The sequence below is a fragment of the Anastrepha obliqua genome, chromosome 5 (genome assembly GCF_027943255.1).
Source record: "Anastrepha obliqua isolate idAnaObli1 chromosome 5, idAnaObli1_1.0, whole genome shotgun sequence".
Classification (NCBI taxonomy): domain Eukaryota; kingdom Metazoa; phylum Arthropoda; class Insecta; order Diptera; family Tephritidae; genus Anastrepha; species Anastrepha obliqua.
In genome coordinates this window covers 3,711,544-3,731,883 of record NC_072896.1, presented here as the reverse complement: position 1 = coordinate 3,731,883, position 20,340 = coordinate 3,711,544, and the positions used below count along the sequence as shown (strand labels likewise).

Below are 20,340 nucleotides of genomic sequence, written 5' to 3'. Positions count from 1 at the left end.
TGGAAGCAATGGAAATTGGACTTGCATTCCTGTTTGTTTCTGTTTTTTTTTTTTTTTTTTTTTTGAAAATGTTGCTAAATATTACTATCAAATAAAAATACCGTTGATTTTTAGGATTATTATTATTATGCTTTTCTTCAACGCGCCTAGTGTATCAGCAATGAAAGAAGTATATGCTTTTTTACAATATATGATTTTTGTAAAAAAGTATTTGCAATTTTTTAATATTTAACTAATATTTGCAGAAATTTGAAATTTGGGTATTTTTAAGCGAAAATACAACTTGTTTGATAAACTTAAAAAAAAAAATTGAATTTCTTCCCATATATTCAAAGATAAAAGTTTTTTAATTCTGAAATTCTGAATTAAGTAAACATTTTTTCCATTTGCTAAGATGAGTTGCTGTTGTGTCTGAAGTACAATATCTATATAATAGTATGAAAAATTTAAAACTGTTAATGATTTTTTATCGTCTCAACACTTGAGAAATTTGAAGATACCGAAAAAAATATTTAAAGAAATATTTTTTTTTTTTTAATGGAAATACTTTATTTGCAATCTATCTTAGAATACAGATATTCAGCAAAAGAGATCTTATTACCTAATGACAGCATAGTATTTACACTGGTGCAAAACTACATAGAAAACTATAGAATTTTTTCTTTTTACAATTCTTATGCATATTTTATTTTTTTAGATTTAATTTTTACTCGAAAATTGTATAACTTACTTCATGTATAACTTATATTAGAATTTTAAAATTTATTGGAGCATTTTAACAATTTCATATTTTTTTTATTTTTTTTTTTATTATTATTTTATTATATTTAAAGAAATATGGCTGAAGAAAAATGCCTTTATAAGTTTTATATAACGAAATTAATTTTAAAGTTTATCAATTAAAATGGGGAAATAAAAATTTTGCTGGACAATTCAGTAAATTTGTTGAGACAGACTTATGATTTGCTTTATATTACAATAGCTGCTGTTAATTCACCGACACCCAGGGAGTAGTGAATAAAATGAAATGAAATGAACAGTTTCCCTTGGATCCGACGTTGCATACCATACGTTTTTGCAGCACTGCATTATTTTCGATTTGACAAAATGTTATGTAAAGCAGTCCTTTGAAAGACGTTCCGCTTAAAAGTATGCAAAATGGTTTGATTCTGTCATAGGACAGCCAAAAGACTGCTCCGCCCCATCTCTCACTCAAACTGTTATGTCATTTCACGGCTTGATCATCGCCGTGTTGTTGCTTTCACATAAACAATTTTTGCTAAATAAAAATATACTGGGTTGCGCATATTCGACGGACCCATGTGTTTTTTTTTAATCTTTGGGCCCATTCCGATCGACGAGGCTTGTCCACAGGCAACAATCTTTGCGTCAATTGAATCTTATACGGGAATAAATGCAAATCAAAGCGGATAATTCGTTGTAAAGTGGTCCGAGCAATGCCCAACTGCTGAGAACGGCGATTTAGGAATGTCCTTGGCGACGTCTCAACACTGGCCCGTACAAGAGCAATATTCTCATCTGATTGCCTTGGTCGTACCTTTCGTACAAACGTTTAATGGTGTTCTTGGAAGGCGCCCTTTTCACTTTAGTTTTCACAATTCACGTTGAGTTTTCACAATTGACTTCTTTTGTTGAATGCAAATTTCAACAATTTAGGAGCGCTCGCGTGGCGTCTACTGTTCCATGGTAAAAATCGGCTTGGACTGACGCTTCCAACGCGGTATGTCATTGAGCGATCTGACGTCTCTGTCAAAAGATACAGGGTTGCCAGATGGGTCCGTCGAATATGGGCAACCCTGTAGTTAAATTCTTTCTAATACATTTCAGTAAATATTTTCTATGTCTAAGAATTTTTTCCATCTCCTCTTACGCTTAAAAATAAAAACCAAAACAAAAAGTTATTTACCTATGTGATAAATTAAAAAAATATATATGACATATAAAAGATGCTTTTTATTAATAAAATTTGTAATAAAAAGAGGCATTTTTTCATGCATTTCAGTAAATATTATTCAATTCTTATGAAACATTTTATTCAAATAACTTTATTTTTCAAATAACATATTTCCGATTTCTTACGCATTATTTCATCCCTATACTTCTTAAGGGGGCAGATACCTGCAAACAGTCATATTTTCCCTGATTTTCATTAAAATTAATATATTTAAAATGAAGAAGTCAATACATTTTTTTCAAAATTGGCATACAGTTTACTTATATATTAAAATAATATTGTATACATTTTTTTTTTTATTTTAATCATTTAAAATGGCGGATGTACACTCAATTCTTCCAGGAAGGTCGCAACGGGGCTTCTCAATCGGCGGGCATTGTAGCATCGGCGTCAGTGAACTGCATACAAAATACCAACAATTTTTTTTCTTTATTAATGTCATAATTTCTATATGAATTAAAAACAAATCGAAAAAAAATTCGCGGAATAAAATGCTTAAAAAAATGAATTTTGTGGCGAATTTTCCTACTTTTTTTGCTTCGAGAAAATTAGAAAAATTTTCGGAAATTTTAATTCACATAGTAAGTAATATCATAAAAAAGATGTGTGCAAAATTTCAGGGAGATCGATCAATAAATTTTCGAGTTATCGATATTTTACAGGTATCTGTCCCCTTAACTTTCCTGTTGTATTAAGAAAAAATTTAATTTATTTTGTTTTCTTCGAAGCCCGCGGAGCTAGCCTACACTAGAACAAGAAAGAACTCAACAATTAATATATACGTGGATAGTCAAGCAGCAATAAGAGCAATAAGCTCATATTGTATTAAGTCCAAAAATGTTCGACGGAGCAGAGAGGCCATAGAAAGGCTAGCCGGAAACAGTAGGCTGCATATCTACTGGGTACCTGGTCACAAAGGCATTATGGGGAACGAAATAGTAGATGAGGTAGCAAAAAGTGCTGTTAGACTACCATTTAAACAAATACAACGAAATGGACGACCACATGAAAAGGCAAGCTAGATGGACTAACCTGGCCACCTGCAAAACAGCAAAAGTCATGTGTAGAACTAACGACAAAAAACTGACTCAATTCGTACTTACGCTCTCACGAAAGGACTGCAGAACTATCATAGGTATGCTAACAGGTCATAATCCATTGGCTGCACATGCGTAGGTATTGCTAACACGGACAAATGCAGGAAATGCAGAGAAGATGTTGAGGAGACTTTAGAACACCTTCTGTGCGTTTGTCCGGCATTATTAAAAACGCGACTAAGATGCCTGGGAGCCCCACTGTTTGAGGGTCTGGAAGACGTCTCAAAAGCGGAGCTCCCAGCCATACTTAGATTCGCCAAAAGCGCTGACATCCTACATGATGTCTACTTTAGGTATTCATAGAGGTCGGTATCCATCTGGTATCGCTAGAGACCAAAAGGTCTATGCGTGGCTTATTGCCAACCAGGCTAACCTAACCTAACCTATTTTCTTCGAAATTAATTAAGCAAGTATTTTCCTTTTCTAAAGAAGTATGAAGAATTTCATTCCAATACCTCTAAAGCATCCAACTTGTACAATATTAATAAAGAAAAATACATTTTCTTTTTTTTCAATTTTAAAATTTTTTATCGAGATTTATTTCAATAAATATTTTTCATATCTTATCAAGCACATCATTTAAATACTTCTTAGGCTTCCTGATTTTCCAATGAAAAGGAAAAAGAAAAAGTTCTTTTTTGTCTCAAAATACATCCACGTGTTGTGTTTTTACTATGCATAACGGTAAGCCATTTTAAAAATAATTTTAGATATCCATATTAAAAGCATGTAATAACATATGCTCACACATACATTTGCACCTAGGCAGCTACTTATTTTCCGTTCACTTGCTCCCGTTAACTTTTAAGTTGCAAAAACTTTTTCTTCTACACTTCTGCACCGCTCACGCAGCCCTTGCGGCATGTGGCCTATTATAGCCCATTCCACAACACTTCGCTAGATTTGCGTAACGAACGCTGACGGCATTGACACATTTCGGCAAAAGTTGTGGGAGCAGTTCCGCAAATGAGTGGTTTTGTGGGAACGGGGGAAATTGTGTTACCAAGGTATGGAGAAAATGAAGTGAAATGAAAATGATTAGATTTGTTTTTTTTTTTAACTTCTAAAGCACAGAAACCTAATAATGAATTGCTCAGATGTTACCGAAAAGAAGAAAAAAAACTTCGTGAAAACAAAAAAATTCAGCGCGTGCCACAAATTAAGTGCAGCATTTTCGATGCTTCATCATTTGTCATCACATGAAATGAATGAATTTTCTTGCGGAAATCGCTTGAGCTTATTTCTTTCACAAAATATTTCTGAATCTGCTTGCTTCTTTTCAATCATTTGATTATTGCTTTCGTTTTTCTTCTTCTTTGTTGGCTACCAAATGCTTTGGCGTTTTTCAATAGATGCCTTCATGCCTTTGAACTTTTTTCGCACTCAAACTACTTGTCCTATCTCGGCTCAGCTCATCACTCATAGCCACAGCCAAATGGCGGAATTATGCTAATGAATACTAAAAGTAATCGGAGAATGCGATCTGTCGTGACGGGAGGCAAGCGACCACCTTAAACTGCTAGGGCATTTATGTACGAGTACATCTATATATACAATTTTTCATACATATATTTTTAACTAGAAGTGGTAAAAAAATTGCAGAGGTTTTTCTAGTACATTTAAATAATATTGCGAAAAGGACCATCGACTTGCGGTCTGAAAAAATCGCAAAATTTTAGAATGGCAACAAATCAAAAATTCACAGAAACTCTTCATCCGCTGTTGTCGCCTGATGTTGAATTGATGATGTGCACGATGAAGCAGCAGATAAAGTTGGTGTTTTACGATGAAAGCAATGCAAGGTTCTGCTGTTTTCGGTTGAGCTGATAATAAATAGTATAAAAATATGATGAATAAGGAAATTTATGAAGAAAAAAGCGCAAAGCTAAATTGGTATGTGGGCGAAATCAAATCACATCAATTTGAGAGTAAGGCGTTAAGTGCCACATATGTATATCGCACCCTAAATACAAAAGGGTCACAACTCAAAATGTTCCTTCTGCTCAAATATGAACGAGACGTTATCAATAAAACGGTCCGCGGATGACATATGGCAAAAATAAATTTTTTGTTTTTTGGTAGGACTGTTATAAGCTTACATGGCAAATTTCAGCGTGATATGTCACATAGTTTGTTTTCTGTGCTACTGTAAACAAGTCAAGCTCGAGTGTGGAAAATTTTGAGTTGTGACCCTTTTGTATTTAGGGTGCGATATATTCTAAACTTAATATGAGTACTTCCTTAAATGTACCAAAAGGCAATCAATGGGTTGCTCGTAAGTATGTACCATATGCATACATACATATGTATATACTATAATACTACATATGGATAAGTATTTGGCGGGTGTTTTCATGAACGTTTGTTGAAACTTCTGCAGACAACAGCGGAGCAAGAATAATGGGGTCTTAAAGCCTTTATCTGAGAGAGAAAACAAGTTCACATATACGTGTCAGTATGCATATGCATAAGTGAGTATATGCTTACATTTTTTCCTGAATAATTTGAATTTAGACTATTTAAAGTAGTATAGAAGAATCCGGTGTCCTTTAAGAAATTTTTCCAGGCAATTGAAAAATGTTTCAAACGGAAGCTTACATAAATTCTCATATATTGAAAAGAACCATTAAAACAGTATTTTTTACCATTTTTATATTTTTTTATATATATGTATATTTATATATATTTTTCTCTATCAAAACTCTTTACCAAAAATTTATTTTAATATATTTCTGAAAATTTTTGACTGAAAATGTGGTTTTGTACAATATTATAATTTTTTTTTTTATTTTTACTGCAAATGCATTTTTTTTATGAAAATATATATTAGTAAAATAAATTTTTTAAAATATATATATTATTTTTACTAAAAATGTTTTTTTTTACTTCACACTAATAAAAAACGCTATTTTTACTAAAATTGTATAATAGTTTTTTACTGCAAATGTATTTTTTTACTAATAATGTATTTTATTACTAAAAAAATATTATTTTACTAAAAATGTATTTCTCACTAAAACATATTTTTTAAGCCTTTTTTACTAAAAACATATTTATCAATGTCCCAAAAGAAATTTTGTTACATTGCCTTACCTGCAACTAAGAAATTGCAATCGTACAATTCGAATAGCTCCGAACGTACATTCGAAATTCTTGGAGTAGCATTCACCGAATACACTCGTAACGTCAAATCTTAGAGTTTCGTAGAATTTTTCTACGACGACGTTAGAATAACGGACAAAAATTAGAACGACTAATGAAAAGAGGATTTAGAAGGAAACAAATAAAAAATCTGTAAAATATAAGTTCTATATCAACTAAACTATAAATAAAATGAAATTTTTGAAGCATATGTGACTTCCACGGGTGTTAAGTTGTAACAACACGGCAGCAGGATGCCACTTTGTTGGAGCTAATAAAGGAGCAATCAATCATGGCATTGATACTATAGTAGCCTGGAGGAAATAATTTTTATGTGCGTCCCATCCACACACAAAATGATACCAGGAAACCTCTATTTTTGCTAGAACTCCATCTTGCATTGCCGTTTTTCATTGGCACTCATGTCGAGATTTACCCACTGCGGACACAATCGTTTTTGTAATGACACCAATACGTTTTTAAATGTCGACTGTTCCATTGGCACGTCAAAATCTATGCCAACTCCGTGCTGATCGCCTCCATCCGCAAGAAACCGTAAAATAGAGGATAGTCGGAGAACTGGAGTTATGGACGACGACCTCGCTGAGCTTGCGCTGCCTTCAATAAAACTCAAAATGTATGTAAATGCAGCTTTATTTAACCGGTAATTTTTGATAAACCTGTTTTAAACCGTATTGAAGTCAACTTTTTCTTTAACAAAAAGACGACATTGGTTCGTCCATTTCGAGAGGGTTGCTTGCATTTTTAAATATTTTTCGCTCAATTCCGAGATTCTGCTTCTCTCACTTTCCTTCTCCATTAACACAGCCGCACATTTCAACGAATACCTTTTAATTTGAAAATTTTGCTAACTTGACAAAAAACTTAAAGAATATTTATCAATTGTCTTGCTTACATTGAAGTGAGCTGTTGTCGAAATATCAAAATTGGGCTTTTGAGTTTGGCAGCACTTTTTTCGTGTTCCCATGGAACCTACGATTTCAATTTTTTCATATTCGTAGTAGACATTCGTATTCGAAGGTTTTCTACGGCAGGTTCTATGATACGGCTGATAAGCCACTTTTAGGCTGATAAATGGCGCCATTTGGCTGTTCACGTGCTTACAAAAATATGACGCAGATTACTTTCTAATTAATAGAGATATGCACTTGTAGCAGCGGAAGGCATTTTCCTTCAATGTAAAGTCCTCTAGCAAATGAAGAATTCATGTCAAGTGATCAAAGTATTTTGAACCTTGTCATAAATGCTCCTAAAAATTAGTTTTTCTGTAGGCGTGGGAATAAAAGCACAGATGACGTAGGCTCCAAAAATTAAAAAAAGATTTATAATTTTTAGATTTATTAAATGTTGAAAATTTTTATAGATGAAAATATTTAAATATAAATACGAGATTTTTATAGTAAAATATTTTCGGTTCTTTTAAACATTAAACATTTTTTTTATAATTTTTTTGTGATAAAATATAATTAAAAACAAAAATTAACTTAAACAATAATTAATTCAAATTAACTAAGGAAATACAATACTTAAACAATTTTTGTTTGGAAACCATTTAATTTTTATTAAAATTTTTTGGAAAAAGTTTGGAAAAAAACAAAAATTAACTTTAACAATAATTATTCAAAATTAAAGGAAAAAATAGTCAAAAAACCATTTGATGGAAAAAAGTTTAATTTTTGCTAAACATTTTCGAAAATTTTCTTTTGTCGTTTCTGAAAAACACCTTCCTCAAATTTTTTCCTAGTTTTTTTCGTTAACAGCTGAGACTCTTCTCAGCAATTTCTAAAAGTTTCATTGCGGAATTTCCATAACTTTTCCGCTTATATTCAAATGCATATAATGAACACTTAACCGGCATTAGAGCTTATTCAACGAACCATTACTCAAGATTCTGAGAAAAAAGGAGGAACATAAAAAGTGAGTATCTTTCCAAGGGAGAGGTTGATTTACATGCATTTTTCGAGACTTTGAGTATTCTTAGTTTAAGAAGATAAATGAAGCTACCGTGTGACTCACAGTTTTAAACCGATTTTGAAGGGCAGAAATATTTTCGCCATTCTCTGCCTGGGAAGGAGCGGCAGAAACAACTTTTTTATATTCAGATTGTTTAAAATATAAAATTAGTATTTTGGCAAAAAAACAGACCCATTAGGAAGCATGGGAGTAGAGAAGTAGTAAGTTTTGGCTGAAATTGGTATGGAAAATTCCGATCCGAAATTGAGCCATTACCGCTCATATCGAAATTTCTCTCTCTCTTAGCTTCACAGTTTGTGGTGGACCGTAGCTTTATCAACAATCCTCCTCCAATTCAGTCCCTCTCTTGCCTCATTTCTCCAAATACGAACGTTCACCGCTTTTAAGTCTGCTTCTATGTCATCAAGCCATCTCTTTCTTAGTCAGCCTCTCTTTCTTCCTCCAATTGGACGCAAAGTAAACACCCTTTTTTGGATTCTTTCGTTGGGCATTCTTATGATGGGGCCAATCCATCTAATCCGCTGCGCTCTAATAAAACGTATTACATTTTCACCATCAATAAGGTTTTAAATTTCGTTGTTATAACGGATGCAATACGTGCCATTTTCAAGCCGAATAGGACCGTCGATTTTACTTATTATGGATCTTTCAAATCGCAATAGCTGGTTTATATCATTAGTTTTCATTGTCCAGATTTTTCGAAATATAGTCCATAACAAATTTGTAGCTACATAATAGGAAAATATGAAATATTATTGCATTATACGAGTATGAAAGGAGAAAATTTCACGGAGAACATTTATTTATTATATTCCCGCATTATAGAAAACTTTACTTTTATGGTCAGTATATGTCGCCTGCCGTTCTTTAGGAAATCCAAAAAATGTATTTAAGGCGTTACATTAAAATGCTTTGTTTAAATTTCTATATTGCATGAATAAAGTTCTTTAATATGGAAAATACTCAAATTCATATTTCATTATTTATGTTTTTTCTATATCCTAAGGCTAATTTCATTCTCTGTTGCGTATGAGTAATGACGTCGCACTTCTTCTACTTTACTTTGCTTTGTAATTCTCCCTAATTCTATTGTTTACTTTTTCACACATCGGCACTGTATAGTATTAGGATTGATTTAGCGCGCCTTTTTGTTTACATCAAATAAATCATTCATAAATCAAAAAGAAACGAGAAAAGTGAAAGGAAAATAGGATATTAGTGCAAAAAAATTGACAAAAAAGAGGAGTAAAATTTTGCATCCCAGCACATGCATACATACATACACTGTGCATAAGTGCAAATGTAACTTGGGCAGCAGCTAAGAAATTGCGTATTCACCGTTTGTTTATATTGTACGAGTATTGTCCAACCAAGATACCTCATCTAAGATGATTTATCATGACTGATAAGACTAATTGCATGACTTATTGTTAATATTAATGACACACCTTTTTTGTATTTGACTCGTTAACAGTTGTCACTGAAGGAAACAACATTTTGTGAGCGGAAATCGGAAGTCCTTGCAATTTGAGGGGAGAAATGAACTTTAATTAAAATGCTTTATTAAATTAGGAAAATGTTCCGGAGTAAGTTCTTGAAGAAATGTCATCGGTTCTTCCGGATTCTGCAGCTTCATTTGCAAAAGTAAAAAATAAGTTTGCCTATTTCAACAAAGATGGAAATAATAGGCAGAAGACCACACTCGGTTTTCTAGTAACGCTATTAAGCGAAGACAATATCTAAAAAATCAGTACTGATTGATGGAGAAATTAAATTATGACAAATAACAATAAGAACTGCAGATTAGCAAAGATTGAATTGAAGATTTTTTACATTTGGCAACAATTAGGCATTCATGAATCCACTGTTTGGCGGCCTTTACCTGTATGCACTTCCACAGCGCAGCATGTTGACAAACATTTGTTGCCCGCAATATTGTTGCCGCTTCGGCGCATACAAATGCTGCTGCAGGTGGTTGTTATTGAGGCTGAGAATAATGCCAAAATCCGCTCGTGAGCATAACGACTGCGATGCTTGAAGCTATAAAAGCGGCATTTGTAATGATTACACGCACCGAATACATAAATACAATTCTATAAACATTCATGCGCTTACCTAAGCAGGTACGCATGTACGTATGTATGTATATGAGTACATAAAACCGGCAATGGAATAATTCAAATTTATGACAACACAAAGCATTTAATACACTTGTTGCATGCGATTCACGCATACTTTAATGCAAAAGGCATAGTTTGTACGAATTTATTAGAAGCGATGTTTATAATTTAAACGACGACGTTTTAATGTGCAGCAATATGCTAATTTTGAAGGAGGTTTTGAAGTTTTTGTCCAAGTTATTCTTAACGAATACGTTTTTACAAATCGAGTGTTTGTAATGTGATTGAAGGTGAAAGTTTTTATTTAAAGAAGACATTGAAAGTAATGTGATTGATATTTGACCTCAGCAATCCCTTATATTTTAGTATAATATTGTTCAGTGCGGCTCGGGTGATGTGTCCCGAAATGCGAATACTGGGCTGCCCATATTCGACGGACCCATGTGTTTTTTCTTAAATTAAAGAAAAACACAATTTTTTTGATGTTGACGAAAACAATCATTTTATTTGGTTGAAGAAGATTTGCTGACATCACTTTTTGAATATGATATCTCTCATATGGCAGCCCTGAGCCTGTACGGCGTATTGTGCCCGTTTTGCAGCATTTTCCATAGTTTTAGCTAACATTTCGGCTGGAATAGCGGCTATTTCCTAACGGATGTTGTTATTGGGCTCTTCTATGGTCTTTGGCTTATTAATATAAACCTTTGATTTTAAATATCCCCACAAGAAGAAGTCAGGTGGCGTTAAATCGGGCGAACGCGGTGGCCCGTCAAAATCGCCATTTTTCGACATCAAACGACAAGGAAACAATTTCTTAAAAAAATCGATTGTGGTGCGAGCTGTGTGTGGTTGAGCGCCGTCTTGTTGAAATCAGAACTGCCTCATATGCTTTCGACGAATAATTGACATCACAAAAGTGGTTATCATATCGCGATAACGCTCCTGATTGTCGGGGTAACAGCTTGACCATCTTCATTTTCGAACGCCGCACCAAACAGTGACTTTTTCGTCGTAAAGAGGTACCTCTTGAATTTCGGGAGGATTTTCAGTGGCGTAAATACGGCAATTTTGCTTGTTTACCGTGCTATTCAATGAGAAATGAGCCTCATCGGACATGATGATTTTGTTCCAAAATTGCTCGTCATCTTCAGCGATTTCGATGACTCTTTGGGCCAATTCCAATCGACGAGGCTTGTCCACAGGCAACAATCTTTGCGTCAATTGAATCTTATACGGGAATAAATGCAAATCAATGCGGATAATTCGTTGTAAAGTGGTCCGAGCAATGCCGAACTGCTGAGATCGGCGATTTTGGGATGTCCTTGGCGATGTCTCAACACTGGCCGGTACAAGAGCAATATTCTCATCCGATCGTCTTGGTCAGTTTTGGTTTGGTCTCTTTGGATTAGAAAGAGCATCACCAGTCGAAATCCTTTCGTACAAACGTTTAATGATGTTCTTAGAAGGCGCACTTTTCACATTATCTAATTTTTATACGCATGTTGAGTTTTCACAATTGACTTCTTTTGTTGAATGTTAATTGGCTCGCGTGGCGTGTACTGTTCCATGGTAAAAATCTGCTTGGACTGACGCTTCCAACGCGGTATGTCATTAAGCGATCTGACGTCTCTGTCAAAAGATACAGGGTTGCCAGATGGGTCCGTCGAATATGGGGTTACCCATACTTGTACTTTATTGGAGGACTGAATTTCTACATTTCATGAAACGATGCGCTAAGTAGGCCAACCTTAGAAGCAACCAAGTTTATCTGGATATATATGTATGTAGGATGTAAAGTGAGAATTCCTATGAATTTTTCGCTGTTTGGCTGTCGCCAACACTTCTACTTGGGTTTTGTTATTGTCGCAAAAACAATTTTACTGGTTGTACAAAGAAAAAACTGATTCCATTTCCCATTTAGAAACATTAATATATAAAATAAATATTAACAGTAATTGGGAAATTGATTTGAAAGCTGCTGTACGGTGTGTGGTGTGTTTTGGCATTATTCAGCGCAAGAGCATAGGAAGAGTATATAATTTGTAGCGACACTATAGGTATGACTTTTCATGTTGAATTCTTTTGTAGGATTAGGATTAGGAATTTTGTAGGAGAACCACGCATTGTACTTGCTGAGTCATTTATAGAAATAGCGGCAGGCTAATCACCTACCCTGTCGGAAAAGCTAAATTGATAAACGAAACCAACGCAAGACTGAGTCTTGTCCAGGCCTTATGCTCCCGAGTGGAGTGAACAAGGTAAAAAAAAAAAAAACAAATTATAGAAAATGCCGCTGTGCAAATATTAGCGCATATTGAAATGAAAGGAAAATATTTAAATTTACAGTTACTTGGTATTCAACAATTAGTATGATGGTAGACAAAAGAGCCTTTGAAACATCATATATTTTTGCGTTTATTAGTCTAAACTAAATCTACTGTTGATGTTTTGTTTCCATGTCACCTTTTTTGTGCGGTCCATATCGAACACAAAAAACAGGTGCGACAGTTGAAGAGTGAATCTCTCTGGGAGCAAGACTTTAAATCTTTAAATTTATATTATTTTTTTTTTTCATTTCTGCCACCAGTCTCACTCGAAATAGACCTTGGGACGAGTTACCGCTAAGCAATTAGATCTACAAGTTTCGGTCTTTAGCACAAATCCTTTGGAACAGCCAATTGCAAGTTCCAGTTCTGTTCAATTGTTGCGCGAGGAGTTTAGAATTTTTATCATATTCGCGTTAAAAATAACTAAAGGGTGGTTAAATTTCAAGGGCCCATGTTGAATGCGAACCACACCTAAACGTCAACGACGCCGTTGGACTTCTTTCTTTGGGGTTATTTGAAAGAAAAGGTGTACGTCGATAAGCCAGCAACAATTCAAGAGCTAAAAGATGAGATAATTCGGCACATTAACGGCGTAGAACCTCAATTATGCCTCAGCGCCATCAAAAATTTGGACCATCGGATGGAGATCTGCCGCCGAGGCAGCGGCAGACATTTGGCCGATATTTTGTTCTATACGTAATTGAGCCATACTAATGTTATCATAGTAAAGAGAAACTATAATAATTTCTTAAAAAAAATTGTATTTTATTCAAAATCAACACCGGCCCTTGAAACTTAACCACCCTTTAGATAAGGAACTTTTTGCATTTGGTCGTCTTTCGAGGTGTGCTGCGGCGGCCACTTGGCCGATATTTTGTTCCCTGTATTTGAGCCATACCAGTATTATCATAATAAAGAGAAATGACAATAATTTCCTAAAAAAATGTTTTTTATTCAAAATCAACACCAGCCCTTTAAACTTAACCAATGGTATAACTTTGTTGTTTAAATTCAGCAAAAGATGGCAAGAAGACAATTGTGAACCTGTCCAAACTTTTTTTACGATTTGGAAGGCGCATCGCTACAGTGCTATGTTTTTTGCCCGCACTGTATCTGCAACATTGTATCTTCAGCTTAAATATTTCAGTGTTTGTATGAAGATTAATTAAGCAACAGTTTTGTTCCGCTTCAACACTACTTTTTATAAAAGGTCTTTTATGGCTTCACTTCAGATTTTCTTTCCCTACAAACCTTTTAAGGCATTTGAATTTATTAACGAAAATTCGTCATTTGTTATTATATGCGGTAGTGCATTCGCAAAAAACGTTTCATAAACTCTATGCACTCAACATTTGGGGGAAATAAGACCTCGTAAACGCCAAAAGTGAAAAAAGTGCACGAGTGGCATAAAATTCCCATTTGCCAGCGATCATAAAAATTGTATCGTTTTAAAAATACAATCACCCGCCAAATCAAAAGTGACACATTTGCAATTTTACAGCCGCATTAAGCAGTCATAATTTAATCAGGCAGTCGTTTTTACGATTTGGCAGCAGGGAAAATTAAAAAAAAAGCCGAATGAAGAAGCGACAAAGGAAAGAAGCAAGCAATCGTTGACTCTTCACTGTATTTATATAGCATTCACATAGATATGTATGTTCTATAATACTAATTTAAATTATTATACAAATTTTATGACGCTTGCTAAGCAAAAAGTTGTTGGATGCCAAAAATAAGCACCACAGGCGAAATTTGTGTGTTATAAATAGACACCACACCACTAACCATGGCAGGCCATTACTTACCATATACACCACGCTCACCTAACGGAAGCGGCAACAACTAAACTTACGTACTGAGAGCGAGGGTAGTTGTATGCATTGAGCGACGGAATGAATTGTATTGAGTGTTTGGGTTTGAGCAGCTCCGCACCATCAACGGTTCTATGGTGTAATGGTTAGCACTCTGGACTTTGAATCCAGCGATCCGAGTTCAAATCTCGGTAGAACCTTGTGAGATTAAATATTTTATAATTTCTGTAAAAGTTTTATTTATATAAAATTATTTGTATTTGTTTAAAAGTTTGCTGAGCAAAAGACAACAAGAAACATAAACACAGCACATAAATAGGAAAAACAGAAGCGAAAATCAGTATGTTAAACAATTTTGTGCGACTACGGCATTTTTGGAAGAAAAATATTACTGAGAAAGTACTAAATAAAATTAATTATACATTTTTTTTAATTTTAAACAACGTTTTTCTTATTTATTTAACTTACTACAAATTTTGACTGCTTACTAAAATGTGAACTTTATATTCAAGCATGGAAAATTAATTTCGTATAGTCTGAATGGGCGATTTTTAAACTTAATTCTTGCTGCTGTTCAGAAGAATATTTGCGCATTTTTTGTGTCAACCGACAATGAAGTCTACTGCAATTTCGTTTAAAAAACAAAATGTAAATGCAAAGCATTTAGCTGTTGGAGGAATATTATGCACAAATATTCTATTCCAAAATTAGTTGCTATGATTTTACAACAAAACTATTTCTTTATTTAAATATTAGTAAGAAATTAAAATTTAATTGCTCTCGGCCTCAAATATATTTAGCTTTAATGTTCTTTTTTTATTTTTATTATCATTTATTTGAGATTTTTGTTATTGTTATTTGTTTTAATTATTTTTACTTTACATTAAGTTTGCGTCTATTATTTTCTGTTCCATTTAATTTAAATTTGTATTATATTATTTTTATTTATATTTTGTGTAGTCTTCAAAATTTTACGATTTCGTATCTTTGGCCATCCTCTGCTTGCCACTTTGGTAAATATTTAGATAACCGGTTCTATGGTGTAATGGTTAGCACTCTGGACTTTGAATCCAGCGATCCGAGTTCAAATCTCGGTAGAACCTTATTATCTCAAAGTTGATATTTTGAAACAACTACTATGTTGATTCAAATTTAAAACACTGAATTTAAATAGCATTAAAGCACTTATAAAATATATATATATCGTTCCTACTATATGTACATATATACACTGCAAATACAGCTGAGTTAGTTTCAAATAAGTGCAAATGTCTGGTGATGGTGGTATTATTTATTATTATTCATTCACTTAAAGTTCATTGTAAAAACCTTAGCAGAAGCAAAGCACTGATATGTGTGATATTTATGACAGTTCTTCTTATAGTCATTCCATATAAGTAAAAAATATACCTGCATTGTTCAAAAGGCAAAACCTCGATCATTTTTATGCTTACAAGTTCAATGTATGATAGTGACTGACTAAAAACATTTTTTTGTTGTCATCAAAAATCCCACAGTGTCTAAAGTGCGCAGTAGTGGCTTGTAGGGTATATTTATATGTTTCGTATGTTATGTGCAAAATAGAGAATAAAGAACATAAAAACACTAACAAAGTGCAAACAAGTTTTTATGTATGGGTGTAACACCAGCGTCACTCCACATCAGTGTTGCCAGAACCAATCGCAGCAGCGTACTAAAGCGATGATCAAAAAAGTAATAGATTGCTGTACTCCGTAATAGGAGTCTAAACAAAATTAAAAAAACAAAAAAAAAAAAAACAAAAAAAAAAAAAATTTCTAATAGCGGTCGCCCCTCGGTGGGCAATGGCAAACCTCCGAGTGTATTTGAGCCATGAAAAAGCTCCTCATAAAAAATATCTGCCGTTCGGCTTGAAACTTTAGGTCCCTCCATTTGTGGAACAACATCAAGACGCACACCACAAATAGGAAAAGGAGTTCGGCCAAACACCTAACAGAAGTCTAATTTTCGTTCAATAATAAATCTGCAAGACAAAATACGGATTCCTTCTTATACATACATGTAGATATTCTTTTATATTAAATTCTTCTTCATGGTCCATTGAAAAAATAATCCGCAATTATTTTACGTGAGAAAATGTTCAGAAACACTCACCTTTCCATACTGATGTATCAACAGGATTTAATTGACTAAAACGAAAACAAAACACTCACTATCACACTGACATGCTCATCACAGTGACAATTCTCGAACTGAATAAACTTCTAACAAAGCAGTAAAGCTCATTCAGAAAGGCAGAGTCAAATAACCGTCATAACACAGTCAGTAACACAGGATATCACTAATTAACATATATTCTTCCAACATTAGCGGGCTTAATATTTTAAGCCTTTATGGCCAATGCGCACGTTGCAAGTTGCAACGTGTTGTATCGTGTTGTTATACATATTCAAAATTGACGAGGTGCAGTAGCGGAGAAATTATTGTCAAAAGGGCGAATGAAACAAAAATATCTCCAGACATATGTCCTTTTAGTATACATCATGTTTACTTTTAGGGCTGCTGCTCGCCCTCTCTCGTTAACAATGGGACTTACATAAGCAGCGATGGATAAAGATAACGTCTTTTATAAAACATTTTTTTCAAAATTTGGCTGAAATTGTAATTTAAAACATGAACAATTTTTTTCCTGTTTCCTCTTAGAATTGGAAATTGTAATAGATTTCATATGAAGTGTAATAGATAATTTTAAACTGAGAACAAATGTAATAGATATATTACAATTGTAATAGACTGGCAACACTGCTCCACATAGGTATGCATTTGTAGGTTAGATAAAAATTTATTTATTTGAAATTGGCCACTATATTGAATGAGAAATGTTGCGATACTTTTTTTTAATAAAGGGTGGTTAAATTTCAAAGGCCGGTGTTGATTTTGAATAAAATAAAATTTTTTTAGGAAATTATTATCATTTCTCCTCATTATGATAATATTGGTATGGCTCAATTACGGGTGGAACAAAATATCGGCCAAATAGCCGCCGCGACCTCGGCGGCACACCTCCATCCGATGGTCCAAATTTTCGATAACGCTGAGTCATAATTGAGGTTCTATGCCGTTAATGTGCCAAATTGTCTCATCTTTTAGCTCTTAAATTGTTGCTAGCTTATCGACGTACACCTTTTCTTTCAAATAACTCCAAAGAAAGAAGTCCAACGGTGTCAAATCACATGCTCTTGGCGGCCAATTGACATCATCGCGACGTGAGATTATTCGGCCATCAAATTTTTCACGCAAAAGAGCCATTGTTTCGTTAGCTGTGTGACAAATGGCACCGTCCTGTTGAAACCATATATCATCCACATCCATATCTTCCAATTCGGGCCATAAAAAGTTCGTTATCATCTCACGATAGCGAACACTATTCACACTAACTGCCTGACCGGCCTCATTTTGGAAGAAATACTGCCCAATGATGCCGCCGGCCCATAAACCGCACCAAACAGTCACTCTTTGTGGATGCATTGGTTTTTGGGCAATTATTCTTGGATTATCATTCGCTCAAATGCGGCAAATCGGCTCATTGACGAATCCACTGAGGTGAAAATGTGCCTCATCAGAAGTGCGCGATATGCATTTTGGTTTGAACGCCCGTTTCATAATAAGCCTGAATAATTTTAACGTGTTGCTCGATTGTGTATCTTTCCATGGTTCAAATTGAGTTAGTCTGAAATTGAAAAATGTCAAATGAAATGCTGAAAAAAACTTAACGTTTAGGTGTGGTTCACATTCAACATCGTCCTCTGAAATTTACCACCCGTTATATAGAAGAAGAAAATAAAGATTTATGTTGCGATACTTTTTTTTAATATATCGAAGAAGAAAATGAAGATTTCCCCCAAATATTAATTCTAAAAGTGGTTAAAAAATATATTTCCGACCTATGTTGTTTCTGTGTTGAGAGAGAGGTAGATCTAAGGAACTGCCTCCTATAATTAGCTTCAAATTTCGCTTTATATTAAAATGGCCGCAGTTGCATGAATATTTCTAAAGAGATTTATGGAATTGAGTCATGTTCACTCCCACGCGAGTTAATTGTGTAGAAAGTGAGGCGATTTCAAACTTTATTCCTGGTAGAAATGAAAAGAGGCTGCATCTGGTTGAATTCATGTTTAAAAAATATCATCTTTTCTTTTAAACCACTTCATTATTTACTACATATTTACTTGAACTTGTAGTCTTGCACTAGTTAAAATAGATTTACAGCTTGGTTGGAGTTTTTCTTTACTAAATTACCTCATATAAAATACATATATTTGAACCACTTTTAGGTTAAATATTTGCGGACAAGACACATATACCTGATCGATGTATGATACTTAGCTGAATGCTGGATACTCACCACCCTACTCACCACACACGCCAAGTAGGCTTGCAACTGGCAGCCAAAAGACCAACGGGTTCCCTCTCTCTCTTGAGCGATGTTAGGCATCGACGGTCACAGCAAAAACGTAGAATTAAAAAATAAAAGCATGAAAGAAGTTTTTTTGCACAAATCAAAAAACTGAAAAATTAAGCAAAATAATAAAATTAACTTTAAAAGAAACGAAATTGTGTAATTACTTTATATAAGTTTATTTAAATATACAAAAGCATGCATACAATTATTAATTTTAAGTTACTAAATTAATTCAGTACAGTAATTCAAAATAAATCAAAAATTACTAAAGTTTAATTAGGTATTATTAAATCAAATAACAATAACAATATTAGTTATTGTAAAATCAAATAATTAACAAAAATGTTTAATTTCTTTTATATGTATTAAAAAAAAGTATAACAGTACAGTACATTTTAAGTACGTTTTTTTACATTTGTACTTAGATTAGATTTGTGGGGGGCTGGACAAGTCCAAGCTCTCACTCAGTAGACCATTGTATTATACCCGGATAGATATCAGTAGAAAGAATAGAGATAGGAAAGATAAAAGGTGGATGGTAAACATTTGTACTTACAGTAGATTTTAAGTACATTTTTTTATCTAATCTACAATTGCGTGGATTATTCTGGTGTTACAGATATACATACACTCAAAATAATATTACCACTATCAATATTGGTGCAACAAAGTGCTGGTTTCAAGTAGTTAATTTAAAAAAACATTTTTTGCAGGAGTATTGAGCATTTTTTCTATATAAAAAACTTCCGAATATATACTTTGAGCGATTTCAAACTTAAACTGCATACTAAGAATTTTTCTAAAAGTTCTGAATAAAAAGTATTTTTTTTAATTTGTTAAATTTTTGTAAAATTTGTGTTCAGTGTGTGCAATTTTGAGTTTATAGCTTTTGCTTTAAAATTCGTTATACTTTATAAAAACTTCATACTATACAAAAACTTGGTAATCCACCTCGTTCATATTATTTTGAACACCGGTGTATGCACATTTTTGCACACTAAAAAATCTAAGTATTGTGTTCTCTATTTGTCATTAATATATGTATGTACTATGAATGTGTACGTGCTAATAAATATATATGTATGTTTACGTACCTCTTCAAATTTGTTTTCTTTGAAAAAACAAAAAAAAAAACTTTCTTTCATTGTTAAGGTTCTACCGAAATTTGAACTCGGATCGCTGGATTCAAAGTCCAGAGTGCTAACCATTACACCATAGAACCGATTAACGGTACTGCAGCCCAAATGACAAGCAGAGGATTGCCAAACATTTCGAAAAGCCAAAGATATCAACTTGAAAAGTAAATTTATTGAAATTAATTGAAATAAAAATAAAAAATAAAAAAAAGTCCGATTTAATAATCGTGGAGCTAAGTGCTGGCATCACTCGAGTGAAATAAAATAACAACTCATCCTTTAAAGATCGCTAGG

At 33.6% G+C, this 20,340-nt stretch overlaps 3 non-coding genes across 3 annotated transcripts; 2 read left to right on the top strand and 1 right to left on the bottom strand.

The window, feature by feature from the left end:
• Window positions 1-14,597: 14,597 nt before the first annotated feature.
• On the top strand, window positions 14,598-14,669 carry Trnaq-uug (transfer RNA glutamine (anticodon UUG)). The gene has a single exon. It is a non-coding gene; the product is annotated as a tRNA-Gln (tRNA).
• Window positions 14,670-15,500: 831 nt separating this feature from the next.
• On the top strand, window positions 15,501-15,572 carry Trnaq-uug (transfer RNA glutamine (anticodon UUG)). The gene has a single exon. It is a non-coding gene; the product is annotated as a tRNA-Gln (tRNA).
• A 4,488-nt stretch (window positions 15,573-20,060) lies between these two features.
• Trnaq-uug (transfer RNA glutamine (anticodon UUG)) lies at window positions 20,061-20,132 on the bottom strand. The gene has a single exon. It is a non-coding gene; the product is annotated as a tRNA-Gln (tRNA).
• Between the last annotated feature and the right edge of the window lie 208 nt (window positions 20,133-20,340).